General features: G+C 29.6%; 1 protein-coding gene across 2 annotated transcripts in view; it reads right to left on the bottom strand.

Annotated features, from left to right (window-relative positions):
• The window catches only part of LOC113378152 (mushroom body large-type Kenyon cell-specific protein 1-like), a 135,289-nt gene that overhangs the window by 43,189 nt on the left and 76,041 nt on the right, over positions 1-16,059 (bottom strand). The window lies entirely within an intron of this gene.

The following is a 16,059-nucleotide window of genomic DNA, read 5'->3' as shown; positions in this document are numbered from 1 at the left end:
TCCTTGTTCTGTAAGCCGTTGCGAAATGATTGAAAGGTCCGAACCAGCGATCCGAACGAACGTTCTAAGCTCGAGTCAGCCGAGAGAATTGCATTTACTTATATAAAATGTGGCCTTGGATTTAAAAGTGCATCTCTAATACTAATGAACGGCACTGTGCAATTGTATGCGTATATACCGCTGCGGACTGTGCTATCTGCTGGAGAGATATACTCCGTTGTACTCCGTGACATGACATAAATGTTCAAAGAATGAACGAAGCATACGATGCCAAGGAGTTCACAGTCGATGCAAACACGAAAAACATTTTCAGACGGCTCGTTCAAATTCTTTTTACTTTCTTATCCAAACGCCAAGCACCGATATCGTGTATCCTATTTTCCTTCTCTTCGTATATTGAAACGAAAACCGCATGGAAGATATTTGAAGCGCATGCTCGAGCGATACAAGATATCATAGTTTCCAGAAAATTGTACGAATGATAAAAATGTACTAAATTAAAAGCAAATTTTATAAAGGCTACAAACTGATTTCAATCGTATTCATATTTTTCTCATGCTTCGTTCAGGGCCGCGCGCTATTGGAAGTGCTAACATTCACACTGCAACATTATGTATCCCGCAAATCAACTACATTTTATTCGTTATTCATAATAAAGTAGTCTAGACTCTCATATTTTATCTTTTCATCCAAACACTTCTGCATAATTATGTCATCCAAAGAACGAGTTCAATTATTACTTAAACTTTAAATTCACAAAAAACACAATGAAAGTTACTTTTTTCACTTTGTTAAGACTTTGCAAATTTATCTTGTATATAATATTATCAGGTCGAAACCAGAACGGCAACTTGTAGTTAAATTATGGTAATCCGGAATGGGGGGGCTAGTCTTGACTTAAATATGTTTTAAAATGACAAATATACTATATTTGAAAAAAAAAATAAGACCTATTTTTTTAAATAAATCTTGTTTCAAATCAGAATTACTGACTTTTAATAGAATTTTATTATTCGATTGAATGTTATATTTGTGTATCTATTCTATATGTTTTTTAGCTTTTTTAAGGTTTGTTTAAAATTCTGTTCACTTTTCTTCATATTTAACTCATAATAGAATATTTAACACTTGCGCCAGGCAGTAGAAAAGTTCATGATCGTAATTTTTGCTAATTTTCGTAAAATTGAAAATGAAAATTCGATATGAATTATTATGAGATGCTATTTTAACACTTTCGAATTCTGCATTCGGAAATTTTCTCGTTCATATCGTATTGTTTGATATAAGCATATTTGTGGTTTATATTATTTTCAGATATTTGATGGATAGTTGCAAATTTATTATCAATTAATTGCAAAAATTCAGTTAAAAATCAGGGAAATATTGCATTTAGGAAAACGCGGAATATAAGGTAAACTTTCGGAACTGTCCCGGCCAAATCAGGACGAATGGTCACCTTAATAAAATATAATTCGTTGAGTTTGTATGTTCAAACATGAGTTGAAAATTTGATGCTCTCGTTATAATACAAAACAAATCATAAGCACTGACGTAAAAATTACTTTCCACATTAAGTTATATCAAGATAATAATGACAAAATTGCGGTATCTAAACGTTCGTTGGAAGTAAACCGTTTTATGAAAAGAATGCTTGATTAACTCTGCGAATGCATTTGTAAATGAGCGCGAGCATTTTACCGTTCAGAGCATGTTCTATGACAGCACCACGGAAGGAAACAAATTTTCTTTATGTCGACATGCAAATAATGAAACAAAATAATATGTAATTGGTGTTAGTTTGTGCTTCTATACATTCGCAAGGCAAACGTATACAAAACAGATTCCCATTACCATAACGCTGTTGATTTATATGTCACATGAGCTCAAATCGGAGCATGTTTTATGTGTGTACGCGCGTTAATGTCCCGTCGAGAAATTGAAATGTGTTAATCATTTAATTGCAAGTGATATTTAGAGACCAAATAGATGATCACGAATGCTTATTTAGTATTCACGTGAGGACGACAACTGACTAATATTAATTTTAATGCATACTAAGTGACAACGATGCGCGACTTCACTTAAATTCCGCCACGTGCGCAGAGGACTGTTGAAACAAAACTTCAATTCTGGTGCTAGTAATGTGAGGGACTTGAGCAAAAAGTCCTAACAATTCAATCAATTTGACATCAAGTTAAACCATCTTGAAACTATCGAAGAAGAAAGTCTACATGAATTTATACTAAATTCGCAGCTATTGAATCAGGCATCATCTGGTAGATTTATATCAATTGAAATATCAGAAATGCATTGAAAACAAAACATTGAATTATACAGTAATACCCCGCTTAACTCTGTTTTGTTTAGCGCTCTTTTATTTGAACCCAGGTTTCGAAGGGGTAGATGTGGAAGACGCCCAAGAAATAATTCAAGAAGCAGTGCAGTCTTTCTAATGATGAGCTCAAGGAATTAACTTAACAAGAAGAAACCAAAAATGTTGACAGTAGTGATTCAGAGAAAAAGCGAAGAACTTTCGATGACGTTTGAAAAGGAGTTTGTCTACCATAAATAAAATATGGATCAATTCATTGAAAATGATCCGAATTTTAACAGAAGCTCAAAAGTAAGGCGTGGTGTTGGAGATGCTCTATCCGTTTATGAAGAACTTTTAACAGAAAGAAGCAAAAGAAAAAGGCAAACAGCATTAGACGCTTCTACCACAAAAAGGCAAAACACTGTAAATGCGAAAGGTTAACTAAATATGACTGACTCAAAAATTAGTTTTTTTTTTAAATATTTATTTGTTATTTATATTCTGTTTTTAATTTTGCAAGAAAGAATTATGTGGTAGTAATTTGGGCTTTAAGAAGTAAATGTTTGAATTTATTTTTATTAAAAAAAAAACATACTTTTTAAATTTAATACCTAACCAATTACCTAGCCATCTTTCCCTAACCCCAATATTTGCATGTAAAGAAAATTACGCTCTACTTTGATGGAACGTGTATCCCCCGCGTTAAGCGGGGTTTTACTGTACGTACTGTATCAGCTTAAGCACGAAGCGATTTGTAGCACCTCATTGAATACAAATTTTTGAATATTCTTACTATTAGTATATTCATCAAACGAGAATTTAATCAGTTCGCATCGAAAATCATATTTCACGCTTGGAGACCGCATCAAAAATCGTGTATTTTATATGGGTTAAAAAAATAAAAAAATATAATAATTTAAAATAGGGCTAAAGGAGGGCGGGGCACAAAAGTCCAAATTGACTTTCAGTAACTATTCTGTTTAATGTACAACTCATAACACGTATCAAACAAGCAATTATTGAACTCAGTTAAACTACCAGTTAATTCCTAAAGACAGAAATATGTTTTTTTTTAAGGTAAAAAAGAGACAGCCAAACAGAAAAGCAAACAGATCCAATGTCTTATTTTCAATTTTACAAAGTTTATGAAATAATAGCTACATTATTCAACCAATGCGAAACACAAATTTGATGAACGCATTTTTACAAATATCACACCAATTACAATGAAAATAACCTTAATCTCATATTCATAAGCAGCTTTGGAATAACTAATAATTTAATGCATATCTTGTAAAATTTATTTTTAACTTTATTTACTTTTCTAATTCTTTGCCAGTGTGAAGGTTTATTATTGATACTTTATCTATGGATGGTTCTTTTTACCCCACCCTCATGTTAGCTATTCTGTAGGTTGAAATAAACTGTTGAATCTGACATAAAAATAACAATATCTTATAAAACAATTAAATAACGCATACTTGCAAATTATATTGAGGTATCGTAAATTTAATAAAAAAGCTCAAAACTAAACAAATTATAAACGGTAAAAATATGTTTCTTATGAATTTTGTATGAATATGTATATCAATATATGGCCCTTTATCTCCTGATCTTATCAGAGTTTGGCAATCAAGACCTGGCCATATATTTTTCTGATGTATCTTTTTATATTAAATATAGCTCTTTAGAGGTTGGTGTTTATGAGTTTCTTGAATTTAGACCAAGTCTTTCTCTTAGCTCAGCATTCTCTATTTTTAGGATCTTGTTTTTTTTTTCAAGCCCTACTACTTTCTGCTCTAAGTTGTTACACATAAAAATACCATGGTTAAAAAAATTATGTACTAGTTTTTGAGATAATGTTGACCGAGTCTGATGATTGACGAATAAGCTGCTGTAGTATATTCAATATGAACCATATCCAATCGATCCAGATAACTAATAATTTTCCATTATATGTTATTAGATTATAAAATACTCTTCGTAAAATAATTTGTACTTAACACAAACTAAATGCTAAATCTAAAGAGAACACTTACACTAGGTAAGACGTAAAACAGATTTTATCATGCTCTCTTTCAACATTGTTCATTCTTGAGTAATGATACTATTCATGGAATTGTTTCATTGTTTGGTAGTTCAAAAACTTGATGGTATTGAAAATTAATTCTCAATATATATAGTACAACAAGGAATATGTAAGCTAGTTATATTTCCTGAAGATATTGTATATTAATTATTAGTTGACTGAAATAATTAAGACTCGTTATCGCGCACTGCTTGTACAAGAATTTAGAAACTTGATATTTAGGTAGTGTTTCTTTAGTATTATGATATAATAATTATATGTACAAAGTAGCTATGGTTACCGCACTCTATTTATCTAAAATGATTTTATTTTATATTTTTGGGTAGAGCATAAGGTACTTAGATCCAATTATACATTATTTGATTTGCTTGTCGATAAATCTTAAAACTATAAAGAGGGCAATTTTTATCATCATTGGCCCATCGCGATTATGTTGGGCGCAACTGATCATCATGATATTCGAACATAATTTAGATTACGCTATAACTATTTATCACCAATTTGTTAAGTAACTCCATAGCTGTTGTGGGGCAAAATTGAATCGAATATCAAGAACTAGTAGCTAACATCTTGAATTTTATTTAAATTATAGGGGAGACTGCGTACGGTTGTGCCACTTTTTTTATCACTGCTGATAAATTATCAGCAATAATTTTGTTAATTTACCAGATAACTGAAAGTAAAGCAAATTAAATGGTAATTCGAACATTTGTCTACGCGAATGTACTGTCCTTAAATTCAAAAAAGTTATAAAATCGAATCACACAAGAAAAGGGCGACTGGCACAACCGTCCACATCCCCAGGACATTCGCTACAGGCATAAAAATAGGTTAAAAACAGAAGCTATATACACCAAAATAATGTATATTTCTAATCTATTTAAACTTCTATTGTCAGAAATATGTAATACACCACACAATTATTCAAGCAAAAATTTTGAGTATAATCTAACAATATATAACAAAATATAATTGTTTAAACAAGAAATCTTTGTGAAATCTGTCTTTTGTATTGAATTTTCCTTCACCTTTCTTTTTTGCATTTTGTCTTAGTGCAGTTAGATTTTTCTTTATCTGTTGAATATTCGCCCGAAAAGGAGAAGAAATACATGTCACAACATATACATATCACATAGAACAAAACTAATTGCTGGTAAATAACTACTAATATTCAACTAACAGCAAAATAACAATGTGAATCTATCTGCATACATTGATTATTAAAAGAAATCGAACAAAAAACTTACTTTTGACTCTTTAAAACCAATTTATTCTACAGGTCGTGTTAATGTAAGGCGCTGACTTAATGCAATAATGGAAACTTGTTCGAACAAACATACTTCACCTTTCTCCCTTTGGACCCTATCTCAAAATCAGTATTATTTATCAGTTATGAGGACTGTCACTACCGTACCCTAATACTTCTCGATTTAAAGAAAATTATAATTTGCGGCAACAATGACATTAAAACTTTACAATTCATGTTATTTAAATGTGATATGGTTATGCTTACTTAGCATCTTTCTGTGAACAGCTAACATGCCCATAATGGATAATTTATTTTTAACCTTTATTTAAACAATTTTATTTTTGTGACACTATAAAACACGACACTCAAAACACATTTGACTGAATATAATTAAATTTTACAAGTATAGACTAATAAGCTATGCAAAACAGATAAAATTATGAAATAACCGTGTACAAATAGGTGTCCTCATACTTCTACATCAAAATACACAAAAACGTAGTTTTATGAATGAATTCATATTTCAAAGTAATCTGTTGACGTAAATAAATTATTTCATACTCTTAGATGACAGATTGCGTAATGTGCAAAACGCTCAGACTATCATAAGTTTTTTTGAAATTTACGTCAAGTATTTACGAAATATTGTGTATACTCATTTTTAATTTTATTGCATTCTAGTGCACATTTGTTCACATATTCCAATACCGCAAACATAGATTTATTAGACAACGTTAAATCCCTAATTAGTTATATAAATATTTATTTTAATTCTGTATTTGCTGAACTCAATTCATTACTGATTGCATTTTAAAAGTTGCGAAAATCACTCGCGCATTCAAGTGTTACATATGACGTAAATGATATTTTATCGAAACATTTTTTTTTAGATCAATAATTTAATTATCTATCTACGATAAAAATTTTAAATGTATATTAAATATATATATATATATATATATATATATATATATATATATATTAGGGTGGTCTTAAAATAGTCATTTTCGAATTTCCTTGCTCCCAGGGGCTCAAATGGTTCCAAATAGATAAAAAACAATTCTCTGAAAGTTTTAGCTCTTAATATTAACGTTTAGATAGAGCGCAATTCAATCAAAGTTTTGTATGAAAATAGCATGAAAAAATTTTCAAAAATTTTAAAAATGTTTTTTAAATGTAATTTAGCATTAATTTGTCGCTAAGTTATACATAAAACATTTTTTTTTAATTTTCAAAAATTTTGCCATGCTCTTTCCATACGAAGTTTGATTGAATTGAATTGTGCTCTATCTAAACGTTAATATTAAGAGCTAAAACTTTCAGAGAATTGTTTTTTATCAATTTGGAACCATTTGAGCCCCTGGAAGCAAGGAAATTCGAAAATGACCATTTTAAGGACCACCCTAATATATTTATTTATTTATTTATTTATTTATTATACGCCAATCGGCTATATACAGTTAATTATATAGTAATGTAACATAATAATGTTAAACTATGTTATTTTTACAAACACATACAAACACCCATACATAATATAGAGCAGTAAGATCAATCAATGTATCAATAGTTGAATATTGAACAAATTTTATTATTAAAATAAAAAAGAGGACTGTCTACGTTGCACATTTCTTTTCTATAAAATTATAAGTTTTAACAAAATATAACGGCGATTATTTAATATCATCATTATGTTTTTATTTTATTAATTTGTCGATATTACTCTATTTATTTGGCGATTTTTAGTTTATTGCAATAACATAAAAATATGTATCCTTTTACTGAAATTAATCTTGTTTTTACTATAAAATATTTAAGTTTTGATTCTTAAAAGCGAATAGTTAATTTATGCGAATTATGTACATACTAATATAATTAATTTTGTATTAAATTATACAACAAATCAACGCGCATATTACATAAGGCTTGTAAGTTTCTGGAATCAATGCTGCCTAGAAAATATTAAAGGAAGACCAAAAATACATCAAATTGCCAAATCGATTTTATTGGCAAATTAGTAAAAAGAATAAAATAATGATTCAATCATAGTAATATTAACCATAATATTCTATTGCTTTCAACTAAAAAAATCTTTTAAATAGACATACGCACATATTACATTTTACTGGTTGAAACAATGATTGGCGCGAGCAGCTTAACAGGTATATCATATTTGCAAACAAAATATTGCGTTTAAAATCTCTCGAATTCAAATCAATGTATATAGAGAAAAATATCAAAAATTGTATTTTATTCATACGACAGTGAATGCTATGCAAAATGTGCGTGCAAATATTAAACTTCATTTACGAGGTTATCACTTTAGATTGCTCGACCTATACCATTGTTATTTTAGTCGGAAGTTTATCGGGGCCAAGTACATGTATTACAAATTATATATATATATATATATAAATATATATATATATATATATATATATATATTTGTGTGCACTGAATATTTTAAATGAGAAATTTAAAATTCTTAACTCAATTTATCTAATAAATTAAATCGAATAAAGTTGAAAATGTTGGAAATGATTACTTGAATGAATTTTAATTTACTAAATAGAAATCACTTTTGACGAAACGGATTAATGGTTTTTTATAATCATCTTATATTAATTATTTAGTTAATTGTTATTAGGTTGATTATGAGATAGGATGCAAACACAAGTGAGGTATAGAATTTTTGAACAATACTATTTTAAAGTAGAAGGCTAAAGCTGTATAACCGCCATCACCTTAATTCTTTCGACGTCGTTATCAACTGATAAACGGCCTATCAATCAACATTCATAACAAAACGTTTTTTTTTCGTTGGTAGTTTGTTCAGATTTGAGCTCTTTTATTTATTTCATGATACCTGAACTTAATTTTAGGTATACATTTTTCTTTAATTGATTTATAACATGTATTGTTATGTTTACATTAGATTTAGTAATTGTTTTTTTATAACCTCTATCAACTAAATCACTATCACTGACAAAGATTTAAATCTTAAAAAAAATTTAAAATGAGTTAAAAAACGCAATTTTACAAAAAATAAATTATATTATTAGTTATTCGAACTCTGCCGATGTATATTTTTGACAAAATACCAGATCAAGGTCATTTACGGTGTAATATTTGTAAAATATTTTATTTCGCATTAGTCAAATAATTTTGCTATTAGTTTGTAAAATTCTTTTCAAATTATAAATAAGACATTGTATCAGCTTGTGCTCCATCACTTTTTACCCAACCTATGGAGTAAAAAAGGACAGATGACAAACTTTAGAAAAATAGTAAAAACACATTTTTATAATTAAGAATTAACTGGAAATTTTACTGAGCATAGTTCAATAGTTGTTTGTTTGATATGTGCGATATATTGTAATGTAGTTTATTTGGTTTAGACAGTATAATTACTAAAAGTCAAAAGGGACCTTCGAGCCCCGCTTTGCCTATCATTTTTTAAAACTTACTAAACAGTTATATTATACAAAATGTCGTAATGTATTAAAATACCCCTTGCTCTTTTATCATCTTTTACATTGATGAATTTAAATTCGCTACAAGCAATTATAGACTCTACAATCGTCAAGTTTTTATTGTAGACTTAAATAAAAAAAGTGAATTTCGAAAATGATAATATTGCACAAATGATCAAGTTTAAGGACATGATTATTTATGTAATAAGCATTAAAAGAAACTTTTTTTAGTTAGTTTTATTGACCTCGCTTACTTAGAGTATCAACTTTTACATTTTATACTATTCGAATATATATTCTATATTATCTTTATATATTGTAAACTATCTTGTATATATATGTAGACACTATTTTATTTGTATCATATTCTATCAAATTTTTTTACTCTTCACAACTGATTTCTTCATTCTTCGTTTTTTTCTAAATCTGCTCTCGAATTCTAATCATGCGTCTCTTTTTACTTCTAATTATTTATTAAAATTCTCAATGAATGAAATTTAATTTAAAATTAACTATATTTTTTAAACCCTATGTTAATGACAGGATTCGATCCGAAGATCCTTGTCATGTAAGCCCGTCATGCTACTGAGTGAGCTATGCCCGACACAAAAAAACTTAGAACATCATTTCTCATAAGAAGTAATTCATTACTACAAAATGTGTTTCGATTTGCAAAGGTGACTAGTTCTCCGTCCATATGCACTTCACATTCCAATATTCCGTTCGCAAGAGTGCGGCTAGTTCATCGCGTCCGCTCGCCGCACCAATTATAAGGCAATAATCACGAAATAAATGGTAAGTGCGAGCGGTTTAAAGTGCATCAGCATATTGGTGCTGCTATTATATATTATATCTTCGGCATTCTACCTCACGAAGGGTTTACATCGCGCTTCTCTAAATCGCTAGCCGGGGTCCAGCTAAGTAATTGCGGACGGTGCACGATCGAACTCGACGTTATGGAATATTAACGTTGGAATGAAGACATTTTATTATAATGTAGAAAAGTATATGCGAAATATGTCAAGACTTATTATCGAGTTAATTAAGCTCTAGATTAAAATATCTCATTATAAAATTGGTCTTGTACAGTATCCTATAAATTAAGGTGACCATATTTTTTCAAGTCAAAACCGGGACAGTAATTCTCTATTTTTTTTAATTAATGTGATTTTAAAATAACAAATACTATTTAAGAATGCAATGAAAATCCATCTTTTTTAAATGAGTTTTTTTATATCAGAAAAACTGACTAAGAACTTTATTATTTAAATATATGTTCTATTTTCTCTTATGTTTTTGGATCTATGTTTGCCAGCTTTCAAACTTATAAAATTTGGTTTAATTTTCTTCATGACTATTTGAAAACAATTAGCACTTTTTCCAGGCAGTCAAAAAGTTCATTTTCATATTTTTTCTGTTAATTTTTGTAAAATTGATAATAAAAGTCAAAATTATGAATGTGAGGGACTATTTTAACCCGCTTTTTTCATTTAAGCATGCTAGTTATTATAGTTATATAGTAATTTTATTTTTAATTAAGAGCGAAGATTCAATTTAGACCTTTGCTTTTCAAAAATCCAGGACAATCCGGAACAAAAGACCTAAATCTGGGACAAATAATGCTTTCAGATAAACCCGGGATACAAGGTGGAAATCCGGGACTGTCCCGGCCAAACTGAGACGTATGGTCACCTTATATAAATACGCCTGATGAATTTGTTTGAAGGCGGTATTCAACCCTAGGTTTTTTAAAAAATTGATTAATTTAATATTTTCAAAGTTTAATTAGTCAAGAATGTGTTTGAAATTTTTTTTCCTCTATTTTTCACGATTACCACTATAATTCACCAGTGATTCTTTGCTCCGCAAAACTTTACATGCGTTTTTTTAGAAACTGTCTTTTTCGGTACGATGCCCACGATTTCTCAACTGTTACTGAACCGGTTTACTAGACATTTTTACAGAGTCTTCTATATAGACCTCTCTTCAGCATGAACAATGCTGAATCCAATTTACGAATTTTACTATGTTTAAAAAATTCGAGAATATCAAACAAAATTATATGTAGACATTCGCTATTTTGTGAAAAAAAGTTAACTTATCCGTAGTTCATACGATTGCAACATTATTCTAGATTAATATTATATATATATATATATATATATATATATATATATATATATTTCTTCAGACTATTTGGAGGGCTAAAATCACGGGTGTGGTCAAGTGCCAATTTTTTAAAACCCCCTCTTCATTACCTTCTTGAACTAAAACTTTACTTTTTTGACTATTTTTAATCTTTACTCTTTTATATTATCAAATCATTAATTAATAACTTGGAAAAAAATATAGTAAGAATATTGTTTGCCTTTTTGTTACGGCTTTTCAAAAATCGCATAAAGTTCATGGATCTAGAGTAGAAAACCTCCTTACAACATGTTAATAATATTTAACGTAAACGCTTCGTAAATATGAAATTATTTAATTAATACACTTAGTTTTGAACTCGTATATATCAGTTGGTTTGTTTAGTGGTTTGCTTTGCATTTCTTAAGTCTAAACATATATTTTTTAAGATTATTTTTCCTTGTGGATAGTTTCTAATGCTTCTTGTACATCTCTGATTATAGTTACAACATAGTTTGTTTACAATTTTCCTATAAAAGGAATGATTTATTATATTGAAATTCTTTTTGCGATTTTCCACTACTTTACTTTACTTCTACAAAAATAATGATACAATTACCCAAAATTTCAATTTTTTTTTGTTGAACTATGAATTTGAAATTCGCAAAATTGGTCGACTTTGAGAAGTCTTTCTTGAAAAAAAAAAACTAAAGTGTGTCGATAACTTTCATTGCAAAATTTGGTGCATTTAATCAGGATTGTGAAGTCGTAAAATACTTTATAGTTTCATAATAAAAAAAATAGATCAAAAAAGTTCTAAAAAGTCCTGGAAATATTTACGATTCCAGATCCAAAGCTTCAATACCCAAAATTAAAAAAAAAGAATAAACACAATAACCGAAAATAGTCACATTTTCACCAAAGCTCTAGGTTGCATTCAAAAGCTCATAATTTTCAAACCTATTTTAATATACTGTTCTATTATCTGTTTTCATTCACAACCCCAATTGAATAAAATACAATATTTACTCAAATAGCCGAAATTGCTGACGGAATGCAAATTTAATGTTCAAGTTCTTGCATACAGACAGGACACTTGAAGCTTTCGATTACGACTCTAGGTAAAACGACAAACGATAAACAATGCGGACAATTGGCGGGACGCTCGATACTGCGTCCGTCGTATAAATCATTTCCTTTGCCATTTATATCCATCTATGACCGCACTCTCGTATTCAGAATTATTCGTATTGATTTATTCCTTGGCTATTTATTTATCGGCAAAACATTAAACGCGAAGTAATAGCCGTGTTGTATTTACGCTACTGATTGAGATGGAAACGAGTCGAGCAACTTGGATTTGTAGTCAATGCAGTTTGCTCACGTGGTTTAGGGATGCTCCATTTGTATTAGAATACTAATATTGATATCAAAATTAGTTATTCGCTTTTAGAGTCCAAAGTGGAGTAATGTTAATATATTATTGTCGATCGTTGAAATTAATGTAATTAATTGTAAGTAGAAATCATAATAATTAATATTTTTTAATTCCTAATTATTTTGGAAATTTTATTTAAAAAATATGAATATTATCTAAGCATAACAATAATATTTCCCACCATACGAAAGTATCAAAACCAAGAGAATCTTATGAATATAAAAAAACATTATTGTTTTTTTCTAATTATAAGATTTTTTCTAATGTATATGCAACTGAATAGTCACCAATAATATTATTTTCCACCATACGAAAGTATCTAATTCCAGAAAAAAATAGAAAAAAATCATAATTATTTTCCTCTAACTACGAGTATATATGTTTATGCAACTGAATAGTCACCAATAATATTATTTTCCACCATACGAAAGTATCTAATTCAAGAGAAAAATGGAAAAAAAAATATAATTATTTTCCTTTAATTATATATGTATATGCTAAAATAGATATAAGACATCTTTTTACAATTTTTGTTTAGCTTCATTTTTTAACCGCGACGTAGGCAATCGATTACTGTTTTCTACCATTTTTTTTATCTCAATAGAGTAAAGATTCTAAATATAGGGTAATGATTTCAATATAAAGAGAACACTGTTTTAAAAATTTGTATAATTTTTAAATAAGCCGAGTACAAATCCATAAATCCCCAAATAAAATCCATAAGTTTTAGATTCATGTTTAGGTGAAAAAATGATTATTGTGATTTTTTCAAAATTATAAAGTATAATAATTTTTTTTAATATATATTATGAAATATGATTAATATAAAATATAATAATCATGGTAATCGAAACAGAATATACGTTTCTAGACTTTTTCGTTTAAATATATCAAATATACAATAAATAAATTAATATATATTATAATCAGTTATGCATCTAATGTATTGATAATTCAATAGAACCATAAATTAAACTTCGTTTCATATAGAATACAGCAATATATCTTACTGTTTATTCAGGTTTATTATTCGATTATATGTAATACTTTTTTATCTATGATATTATATTATATCTTATATTTTTTGATCTATATGTTTTTTCGCTTTTGAGCCTTGTATAAAATTCTATTAAATTTTCATCATAATTAATTTGAAAAAAAATAGCACTTGTTTGTTTGTTTTCATAATTTTCGTTCATTTACCTATTAATTTTTGGAAACCAGGGACAATCCCAGACAAAAGATCTAAATCCGGGACAAATATCACTTTTAGAAAAACGGGACACAAGGTGGAAATCTGGGACTGTCCCGACTAAACCAGGACGTATGGTTACCTTATGTTAATAGAATTTTATAACAGCACATAAATAAGAGACAAATTCAAATTATAAGTTTGTGACCCAAAGCTCATTCAACATAATTAAAAATTTTCCGACAGTCTATATTATGCAAGATTATGAAGCCGCAGGCCTCTGTTTATGCTTTTTAATTAATTTTTATATTTATGCCGCAAACGAAGTTTTATCCAAATCCAAATTGAGTAAACGTGAGATTCTCCTTATAAGATATTGCATTCAATCAGCACTTGCTCGTTTGTTTTCATAATTTTTGTCAACTTACTTATTGATTTTTGAAAACCAGGGACAATCCCAGACAAAAGATATGAACCCGGCGCAAATATTTCTTTTAAAAAACCCGGGGCACAAGATGGAAATTTGGAACCGTCCCGGACGTATGATCACTTAATGTTAATAGAATTTTATAAGCGCACATAATTAAGAGACAAATTCAAATTTAAAAATTGTGACCCAAAGCTCATGCAACATAATAAAAAAAATCCGACAGTCTATCTTATACAAGATTATGAAGCCGCAGGCCTCTGTTTACGCTTTTTAATTAATTTTTATATTTATGCCGCATACGAGGTTTCATCCAAATCCCGATTGAGTAAACGTGAGATTCTCCTTATAAGATATTGCAATTCATTCATAAATTGCCCTCATTTACGTATCGCTCGCAGCGCGCTTGTTATTTTCCGCGTAAAGATTTCCCAATGCAACACAATTGCCCCTCGGCTGACCCACATCTGTCCGAGCAAGGGCCGCCTAAAGTCAACCGGTCGTGTGACTCGTGCGCGCACCCCTTGTCGTGTAATGAATACTTCTTCTAATATCGCGGAACACAACAAATAAACAAAAGTGTTCGGACAGCGGGCGACGATAATAAATTGCAATAAACTCCGGCAGTGGCATCGGACGCCGGGCGTCGGGCGTTGGAAAGCGGTTTACTTTATTCGCGGACCGATACTTGCGGTCGGCTAAGTCTCCCTTGACATCAACAACCCCATCAAGCGCCGCCCATGGCGCCGCCCCTGCGGTCTCGGACGCGGTTGGAAAACCACTCCTAGCTACTGGCTCACCCTCGATTCTATCGGTCACCCCTTGTAAAAAATGCAACAATTTATATTGATTAGATGCGTAGCGCTCAGCCAATACTCATGTGTACAAAGGCACCCGCTACCCGCTGTTAGGTTGTAGACTGAGTTAGCAAAGAGCACCTACTTCGGCCCACGACTAACACAACGGCAGGGACGAGACTTTTCAACGCACACATGCGTTCGTTCACTGAACAATGGAAACTTCAAAAGTGAAGAGACCATAAAAAGTCATTGGACCATGCTCAATGAATACATATTTCTAATGATACATTTGTTAGTGTCAATTCGGTGATGATTATTCTTATGTGGGATGAGTTTCAATTGCCGTACTAATACTTATCATGACTTTAAGGTAATTGGTCGCATGGAATTTAATACTCACAAATAAGGTAATGTATTCACTTCGAACTGGTTTTGCATAGAATTATGCCATTAGGCGTGTTGCTAGGAGTTCTCGTACCGTAATTAAACATTAGAGAAATAATTATAATCAATAATCAATAAAAAATGATCAATGAAAACAGGGGGGCACAACAAAGTAAATGTTTTCAAATGTTGTTTTTACCACTAAAGACGAATCTACAGTCAAAATTGAGGGTCAAATGACAAAAAATTGAAAAACAAAAAATTAGTAATTGTTTTGCATGATAATTAAAATCTTATCATTTCTGTCTTTTTCTGGTCTTTTTTACTTTGACTATTGACTATGGACTATTCACTTAAATTATACCAGGCACTTCTGCCTGACTGATTGTGAAATTATTATGAAAAATAAAAAAAAATCTATTAAGTTTTGTTGCAGAACACAGTTTTTTCATCGACCTGTGTTATCAATTGTTTTTGTATTTTTTTAAATAGATTATTATAAATACATTAAATTTTATAATTCATTTTTTTAATTAAAAAAAAAAAATTTTTCAGTTTTTATATTT

The sequence above is a fragment of the Ctenocephalides felis genome, unplaced genomic scaffold, assembly GCF_003426905.1.
Source record: "Ctenocephalides felis isolate EL2017-DRISC unplaced genomic scaffold, ASM342690v1 CF-g0.4_SCAFFOLD_01886, whole genome shotgun sequence".
In the NCBI taxonomy this organism is placed as follows: domain Eukaryota; kingdom Metazoa; phylum Arthropoda; class Insecta; order Siphonaptera; family Pulicidae; genus Ctenocephalides; species Ctenocephalides felis.
The sequence above is the reverse complement of the archived record's forward strand: the minus strand, read 5'-3'. Positions and strand labels throughout refer to the sequence as shown.